Source organism: Phyllobates terribilis, unplaced genomic scaffold, assembly GCF_046119375.1.
Source record: "Phyllobates terribilis strain yellow unplaced genomic scaffold, ASM4611937v1 Scaffold_2__4_contigs__length_985480577, whole genome shotgun sequence".
Classification (NCBI taxonomy): Eukaryota; Metazoa; Chordata; class Amphibia; order Anura; family Dendrobatidae; genus Phyllobates; species Phyllobates terribilis.
In genome coordinates this window covers 529870925-529880676 of record NW_027362762.1, presented here as the reverse complement: position 1 = coordinate 529880676, position 9752 = coordinate 529870925, and positions in this window count along the sequence as shown.

Below are 9752 nucleotides of genomic sequence, written 5' to 3'. Positions count from 1 at the left end.
AATAGTAAAGCATCCTGAGACCATTCATGTTTGGGGTTGTTTCATCCAGGCAGTGGGCTCACTAACAATTTTGTCTAAGAACACTGGCATGAATAAAGAATGGTATCTAAACGTTCTCCAAGAGCAACTTCTCCCAATGATCTAGGAGCAATTTGGTGACCAACAATGCTTTCTCCAGTATGGTGGAGCACCATGTCACAAGGCAAAAGTGATAACTAAGTGGCTCGGTGATCAAAACTTTAAAATTTTGCTTGCATGGCTAGGATATTCTCCAGGTCTCAATCTCATTGAGAACCAGTGTGCATTCTTAATAAGTAGGTAGACCATCAAAACTAGAGAAAGTACGATAAAACAGTGTGAGACATGTAGATCTGGATTGCCGTCTGTCAGTCATTACATGTCTCAAACTGGTAATGCCCCCTTTCATTTAATATGAGCTCTGGAGACAGATTCTCAAGCAGATCTGTGTCCTACCCAAAGATCTTAACATTTACCTATTAAGAAAAATGTGTTTTTCTCTGGAATAAGACATCGGATCACAGATACCAAGGTATCCTTTTATTCAACTTTCTGGAACCTGCATGCCCATATAGACTGTTTATGGTTTAGCAGTGTTGAACCTACTGACAGATCTTTTTAATTATGTTCCCACTTAGACATCTCTTCTCAAGATGTAAGAAATATAATTCTTTTAATCTTTCCTCATATCTAAAATCCTCCATGCTCACATACTTTTTTTAACTCCAGGGCAACCTGTTTTTGAACTGGCTCCTGGAACAGAACTACACATTGCAGTTCAGGATTTACTAATGCTTTATGAAGCAGGAGAATTATGTCCCTGTCCCTTGAGTCTGTTAATACTTGACAATATCCTGCTGGCCTTAGAAGCTACTGATTGACATTGCAATTATTTAGTGATCTACGAGTACACCCAGATCCTTCTTATGAAATTATTCTCCTATTTTTACTTCCCTTAAGACAGAGTTCCCCAACTCCAGTCCTCAAGGCCCACCAACAGATCATGCTTTCAGGATTATTGCACGGGTGATGGAATTATCACCTGTGTAATAGTAAGGAAATCCTGAAAACATGACCTGTTGGTGGGCCTTGAGGACTGGAGTTGGGGAACCCTGCCTTAAGACATATGATGATGGCAGATTTTTAGATTATTTGCAGATTCTAGTGTATGCTAATTGACAGCACTCAGGAACGTGAAGGACAAGCAGCTTGTGGTGGAGCCTGTTCTAGACACAGTTTGCTTACTGAAAGAAATTATTCTAAAGAAAAAACTGATTTTCCTTTAGGAAGAATTATCATGCAAATTTTAAAATGATCAAACATTAGTAAATGAGAAGTTAAAGCATCAGCCAAAACTTAATCATTTTCGCTAATTTACATGTCTGTAAGTAAAAGAAACATAATTAGCAATTTGGTCGCTGTTCTAACATCTGATATAATACTGTTTGGCCAGTTTTATGTTTTGAAAAAAAATGAGGACTGAGTATGTGTTAGTGCTGGGCAGTCTATCAGTGCTTTTAACTTGACTGGAAACATTGTGGAACAGCAGTGAATGGAAAGTACAGTGAAGGAAATAATTATTTGATCCCTTCCTGTTTTTGTAATTTTGCCCACTGACAAAGACATGAACCGTCTATAATTTTAAGAGTAGGTTAATTTTAACATTGAGAGATAAAATAGCCAAAAAAAATCAAGAAAATCACATTGTATGAATTAGATACATTTATTTGCATTTTGTAGTGAGAAATAAGTATTCGATTCCTCTGGCAAACAACACTTAATACTTGGTGGCAAAACCCTTGTTGGCAAGCACAGCAGTCAGACGTTTTTTGTAGTTGATGATGAGGGTTGTGCACATGTCAGGAGGAATTTTGGTCCACTCCCCTTTGCAGATCATCTCTAAATCATTCAGATTTTGAGGCTGTCGCTTGGCAACTTGGATCTTCATAAGATTTCTATGGGATTAAGGTCTGGAGACTGGCTAGGCCACTCCATAACCTTAATGTGCTTCTTTTTGAGCCACTCCTTTGTTGCCTTGGCTGTATGTTTTGGGTCATTGTCTTGCTGGACAACCCAGCCACGACCCATTTTTAATGTCCTGGCGGAGGGAAAGACGTTGTCACTCAGGATTTTACTGTACATGGCTCCATCCATTCTCCCATTGATGCGGTGAAGTAGTCCTGTTCCCTTAGCAGAGAAACACCCCCAAAACATAATGTTTCCACCTCCATGATTGACAGTGGGGATGGTGTTCTTTGGGTCATAGGCAGCATTTCTCTTCCTCCAAACAAGGTGAGTTGAGTTAATGCCAAAGAGCTCAATTTTTGTCTCATCTGATCACAGCACCTTCGCCCAATAACTAACAGAATCATCCAGGTGTTCATTAGCAAACTTCAGATGGGCCTGCACATGTGCCTTCTTGAGCAGGGGGACCTTCCGGACACTGCAGGATTTTAAACCTTTAAGGCGTAATGTGTTACCAATGGTTTTCTTGGTAACTGTGGATCCAGCTGACTTGAGATCATTAACAAGTTCCCCCCCATGTAGTTTTAGGCTGATCTCGCACCTTCCTCATGATCAAGGATACCCCACGAGGTGAGATTTTGCATGGTGCCCCAGATTGATGTTGATTGACAGTCATTTTGTATTTCTTCCATTTTCTTACTACGGCACCAACAGTTGTCTCCTTCTCACCCAGCATCTTACTTGTGGTTTTGTAGCCCATTCCCGCTTTGTGCAGGTCTATGATCTTGTCCCTGACATCCTTAGAAAGCTCTTTGGTCTTGCCCATGTTGTAGATGTTAGAGTCTGACTGATTAATTGAGTCTGTGGACAGGAGTCTTTTATACAGGTGACTATGTAAGACAGCTGTCTTTAATGCAGGTAATGAGTTGATTAGGAGCGTCTAACTGGTCTGTAGGGGCCAGAACTCATAATGGTTTGTAGGGGATCAAATACTTATTTCTTACTGCAAAATGCAAATACATTTTTCTAATTTATACAATGTGATTTTCTTGATTTTTTTTGGATATTTTATCTCTCAATGTTAAAATTAACCTACCCTTAAAATTATAGACTGTTCATGTCTTTGTCAGTGGTCAAACTTACAAAAACAGCAAAGGATCAAAAAATTATTTCCTTCACTGTAAATGTATCTGATTTTACAATTTTTGAGCAAAATTTGTTTCAATTTAGGTGCCTGCAAAAATATAAAGTGTTTCTTTGGACTCATGCCCCATTTATATATAACACAGGTCTACAATTTTTTTTTTCAAGTGCCAAGTTTTTTTTAACCCTTTACGATCTTGGACATATGATTCATAAAGGGGTTTGATGCGAGCTCTGGCGATGAGCCCGCATCTTTTCCGGGACATGGCAACTGATCTGATCAGCTGTTATGTGCCCCTAACAGCTGCTGGAATTGCGATCCACCCTCAGCTTTTAACATGTTAAACGCTGCTGTCAAACTCCGACAGCAGCATTTAACATGGCCGCGCCGGAAGCGCGTCATAAGACCCGTCACATGGACGCAAGTCGCCGATGAGTTGACATGACTGGATCTGCTGGAAATCTGCTATGACCGTCACCCACAAGTGATCAGATGATCGCAGCTTCTAGTCTTCCATGGAGACTATTGAAGCAAGTAAAAAGTGAAAAAAAATGTTTTTATAAATATAAAAAAATAAAAACATTTAAAAGTTCAAATCACCCCCCTTTCGCCCCATTCAAAATTAAACAATAAAAAAAATTGAAAAATGCATATATTTGGTACCGCTGTTTTCAGAATTTCCTGATCTATCAATATATAAAAAGAATGAATCCAATCGGTAAACAGTGTAACGAAAAAAAAATCAAAACGCCAGAATTATGGTTTTTTGATTGTCGCAACATTGCAATAAAATGCAATAACGGCCACTAAAAACATTGTATCTACATCAAAATGGTATCAATAAAAATGTCAGCTCGACGCGCAAAGAATAAGCCCTCACCCAGCCCCAGTTCCTGAAAAATGGAGACACTACAGGTCTTGGAACATGGCGTCTTTTTTTTCCGCAAACTTTGGATTTTTTTAACCTATACATGTTTGGTATCAATAAACTCGTAATGACCTGGAGAATCATAATGGCAGGTCAGTTTTAGCATTTAGTGAACATAGTAAAAAAAAAACAAACTTGTGGAATTGCCCATTTTTTGCAATTTAACTACACTTGGAATTTTTTTCATGTTTTCCAGCACACAACATGGTAAAACCAATAGTGTTGTTCAAAAGTACAACTCATCCTGCAAAAAAACTCCAAGGTCATGAAGGGGTTAATAAGTTTAGGGTATTTTGAGGGTGCTGAATTAAAAAATCCCATTACTTTTGCTGAATTGGTTCTAGGTTTTGAGATAATTCATCCATGAAAATATTGCACTCCCCTAATGCAACTTGTGTGTGATAACAAATGCAATACCTTTTGGTCTTTTGACTCTAACCCCTTTCTGACGTGAGGCATAATAATACATCCCTAAGCCCTGGGCCTTAATGACCACGTACGTATAATTACACCTCATCGATCACGCCTGCACAGAGGCTGTGTGGGCGCGATCGCCGCCGGGTGTCAGCTGATTCTGACAGCTGACATGGCACTTGGTGCCAGGAGTGGTCCCGCACCACTCCCGGCACATTAATCCCCAAAATGCTGCTATCAAAGTCAGTTACACAGCAGGTAATTATCATAAAATATAGCTTTTATTAAATATATAATTAAGAGAGAATACACCACATAATATAGCAGAAACAGTGCACAACATACATATCAAAAATATCTTAAAATACCATCATGCTCAATGGACACAGAGGTCCACATATAGGGCACCCACCAGGACTATAATATAGACTCTAATGCACCTGATTAACAGATCTCTAATATATGTGTCCAAATAGTGTATCATTAGTGGTATCATTTTTGGCGCTTCTAGTCCTGAGTGTGGAAGTTTTCCATGCGGCCGTTGTGTCGCCTGTCCGAATATAGAGTGTACTGATACTTTTTCTAATGCTGCGGGTACAGCGACTTATGTCATCAAAAGTCGGATTACATGTACCTCACGGTTTATTATCTACTATGCCACATGTCCATGTGGATTAATCTATGTTGGTCTTACCACACGGCAACTCAAAGTGCGAGTTAGGGAGCATGTGTTGGGTATTTTGGCGGCAGCCGACTGTATGGATCCCTCCACACTCAGGACGATACCACGACATTTTAAACTCTGCCATAATTGTGACAGCTCACTACTGAGGGTGAGGGGGATTGATGCTTTGAAGGTTGGTATTCGTGGAGGCAAATTTAGTCAACGTCTAGCTCAACTAGAATCCAGATGGATCTGGAAATTGGGCACTGTACACCCGCATGGACTGAATGAGAGTCTCAGTTTTGCTCCGTTTCTTTGATATCCGCTCTACCTAGTACATGTCCCGTTCTGGACGCGCTACATAGATGATATCCTGCTGATCTGGCAGGGTTCCATTGAGGGCTTGAAAATATTCATGCAATCCCTCAATGATAATGATAGGAATATTCGCATTACCTATACATGGGATAGGGATGTGGTGAATTTCCTAGACGTGGCCCTTACTAGGGATCAGGATAATTTTATAAAAACAAATATCTATCGTAAAAATACCTCCACGAATATGTTGCTTCATGCATCATCCTCCCACCCTCCTTGGGTGATTCAGTCTGTCCCCATCGGACAGTTCCTGCGTTTACGTAGACTCTGCTCGGATGATGTGGATTTTGCCAGACAGTCCGAAGATTTGAAAAAGAGATTCTATGAGAGGGGCTACAGCAAACGCATGGTAAAAAGGGCATACCATCGTGCCAAATATTCCAATAGACATGATTTGCTTTATAAGAAAAAGATTCCAAAATCAGAAGATAAACCAAGATTTATAACTGACTATCATGGTCAATTTGGCTGGATGAGGGAATGTTTGGCTAAAGCTTGGCCAATTCTCCTTGTCGACCCTGTTTTGTCTAAAATCCTTCCAGATCGCCCATCTATTGCTGTGCGCCGCTCAAAAAATCTTCGGGACTGTCTGGTACATAGCCATTATCAATTTCAATCTGGGACTGCTACAATTTTTGGCGCTTCTAGTCCTGAGTGTGGAAGTTTTCCATGCGGCCGTTGTGTCGCCTGTCCGAATATAGAGTGTACTGATACTTTTTCTAATGCTGCGGGTACAGCGACTTATGTCATCAAAAGTCGGATTACATGTACCTCACGGTTTATTATCTACTATGCCACATGTCCATGTGGATTAATCTATGTTGGTCTTACCACACGGCAACTCAAAGTGCGAGTTAGGGAGCATGTGTTGGGTATTTTGGCGGCAGCCGACTGTATGGATCCCTCCACACTCAGGATGATACCACGACATTTTAAACTCTGCCATAATTGTGACAGCTCACTACTGAGGGTGAGGGGGATTGATGCTTTGAAGGTTGGTATTCGTGGAGGCAAATTTAGTCAACGTCTAGCTCAACTAGAATCCAGATGGATCTGGAAATTGGGCACTGTACACCCGCATGGACTGAATGAGAGTCTCAGTTTTGCTCCGTTTCTTTGATATCCGCTCTACCTAGTACATGTCATCTGTGTTTTTAAGTTTTTATTTATTTTATTTTATTATTCACAGTTTCTTCCATTGTAAAATGGTCTGCGAACTTTCTTTTTGGAGGGTTGTGTCCGTATTATATCCGTTCCATTATGGATGAGTGTTTGTGGAGGAGATGAAGGATTCGTGATATCGTTGCACAGCAATCGCCAAAGTCTATAAACCTCCTTGCTCACATTATGAACTTTGTCTAAATAAGTATTGTATTTTGTATTGCTTTCATCTCTTAGGAGATTGTATGTTGTGATATATGTGGTTGGGCCTTCCATATGTGTGGTTATTGGTCCTGCCTATTGGACAAACAGTGTTATTGTAATTTACTTGCACAACATTACTGTGATCATATGTCTTGTATCATTTAATGCTATTATGACTATTATGATCATGTATGTTTGATAGGTACTTTGTGCAGTGATGATTTAGTAGTGTCAGGTGTAACTTGACGCATATGGTGAGGTTCGTGGTATGTGTGAAATTGTCCATATATTGATATATGTCGCTATGCATATTTGCATTCTTTCTTTATGGGAGATTTTTGTATTATGCCCTACCACTGGATTGATGTGGGTAGTTGTAGATTTATAATTGGACATTTCACTACATGCACCCTTATTTGCAGTCCCTGAGGTAGTTGAGGGCAATCTTAAGAAGGACCTCTAGCTGGGTCAAAGAATACCTTACTTAATCCTAATTATATAGGTGCGGTTCTTGGACAGGTACGTGCAGGCGTTCTCTGTTGCTGAGGTCGGCTCGCGCTACCCGGCGTCTTCATGCTAGGACCTGCGGGTCACGTGGGCCCACGTGACTGTTGGGAGGTCCTTCGCATGACGCCGGCATCGCGGGTTGCCGAGGCAGCAGAGACGCTGGGCGCGTCATTAGATGTCCGCCCACACCTTTCTATTGGCTAGCGATAGGTTTATAAGGACACACCCCCGGTTTGCAACCACGCCCCCTGAAGAAGGTAACGCCGAAACGCGCGTCGGGGTGGACGCGTGGTCCACATTGGAGCACCCCCGCTGATAGCCCTCTGTCCAGGTAGATTCTATTACCATACTATATGGTCATTTACATGGTTATGTCAATATACAGTTAGGCAATATTAGCTGACCACTAATGATACACTATTTGGACACATATATTAGAGATCTGTTAATCAGGTGCATTAGAGTCTATATTATAGTCCTGGTGGGTGCCCTATATGTGGACCTCTGTGTCCATTGAGCATGATGGTATTTTAAGATATTTTTGATATGTATGTTGTGCACTGTTTCTGCTATATTATGTGGTGTATTCTCTCTTAATTATATATTTAATAAAAGCTATATTTTATGATAATTACCTGCTGTGTAGCTTTGATCGCATCTTTCCCTTCGCTGTGTATTTATGACTAGCGATTTGCCTACAGTAAATGTCATTAGGTGCTAGCCATGGAGCTCTAATCATTAGTTAATATGCACCTGCTGAGAAACTTTGATTATATCAAAGTCAGTTGCAGGATTTTGAGAACAGTCAGAGGTAAGACAGTCCCTCTTACCTTGGATCTGAGACCCCGATCATTGCCATGGTGACTCGATGTTGTGATGACAACATCCAGGTCACCAAGCACCAGCAAGTTAGTTAGATCATTAGATCATTTGCAGTGCATGATCTATCTCACTTGTGTCAGTGCAGCCCTGACAGCCCACATAGCATAAGGATGCTCCTGCATCCCTATGCTATACAAGCTATCAGCCTGCAAAAAATGAAAGTCCCATAGTAGGACAAAGTAAAAAAAGTGATGGAAAGTGAAAAAAAAATTGTAAAAATATATGAAAAAATGAAAATATAATCCAAAAAAATAAAAATATTTTGTACTCATAAATAAATATTATTATGAAAAAAAAACAACAAACAATAAAATTACACAAACTTAGTATCGTCGCTTCCAGAATGACCTGACCTATAAACCTGTCCCACTAGTTAACCCCTTTAGTGAAACGATAAAAAAAATAAATAAAAAACGAAGCAAAAAAAGGTGATTTATCATCATACCACTGAACAAAGAGTGGAATAAAATGCGATCAAATAGACGAATGTAAATAAAAATGGTACTGTTGAAAACGTCATCTTGTCCCGCAAAAAAACAAGCCGAAAAATAAAAAAATGATAGCTCTCAGAATAAAGCGATGCAAAAAAATTTATTTTTTTATAAAATAGTTTTATGTAAACCCCATGTCTTATGTGAAGACATGGGGTCTTCCATGGGAATAATACTACTCAGACAACACAGAATGAGGGTAAAACAGTGTGGCAATACATTATTGAACCACAAAGCGGACAATAAACAGATAGAACAGTCCCAGCAAATACCCAAGATTGTACAACATTAAACTGTCTCACCCTTCTGCTGGCCCACCTGGGATAAAACAACTGCGACTTTGGAACTTCCAGGGCCAACTATCTCAACCAATGGTCCCCCCGCTTTTGGCGGGCCCCCCACAGAGAGGAGGTAGTGGCAAGCTTAGGAAACTGACAGTCCGTCAAGGTACAAGGCCGGGAGACCCGAGGGTCCCACCCTGGCTTCTCCGGCAGTTTCCATGGGACCAGATGACTGGCTGGTCCCAATATTTCTTCTTCGAATGTCTCCATGGGTTCCAGGCGACCAGAGGGTCCCATCTGGCAACCCCAAACAACATGTTCATGGGGCCAGGTGACTTCATTGTCCTAACCTGGTCTGCCCAAATGTATCCATAGGCTCTCTGATGGTCAATGGAGCAGATCCGTATCTTTCCAGTCAGGGTCATATACCCTTAGGCTGGAATCATGTAGTATCCAAATCGGTGTCTCTTTGGATAAAGCCATGCTACCAAGCTGATGGTCTGAAGAGAGTCTGATCTTTAATTCTCCTTCAATAAACAACACTCACCATTTACTAGGGTGTTACCTGCTGATTATAAGAAGTGACACACATATTGATTATAAAATATACATTTTATTGCCAACTTTTTTTAAAAACACATAAAATAGGAAAGGATGCTAAAAAAATACACTGGAGTTCGACCATATATATTGTCTATATAATTCGCAACAGATG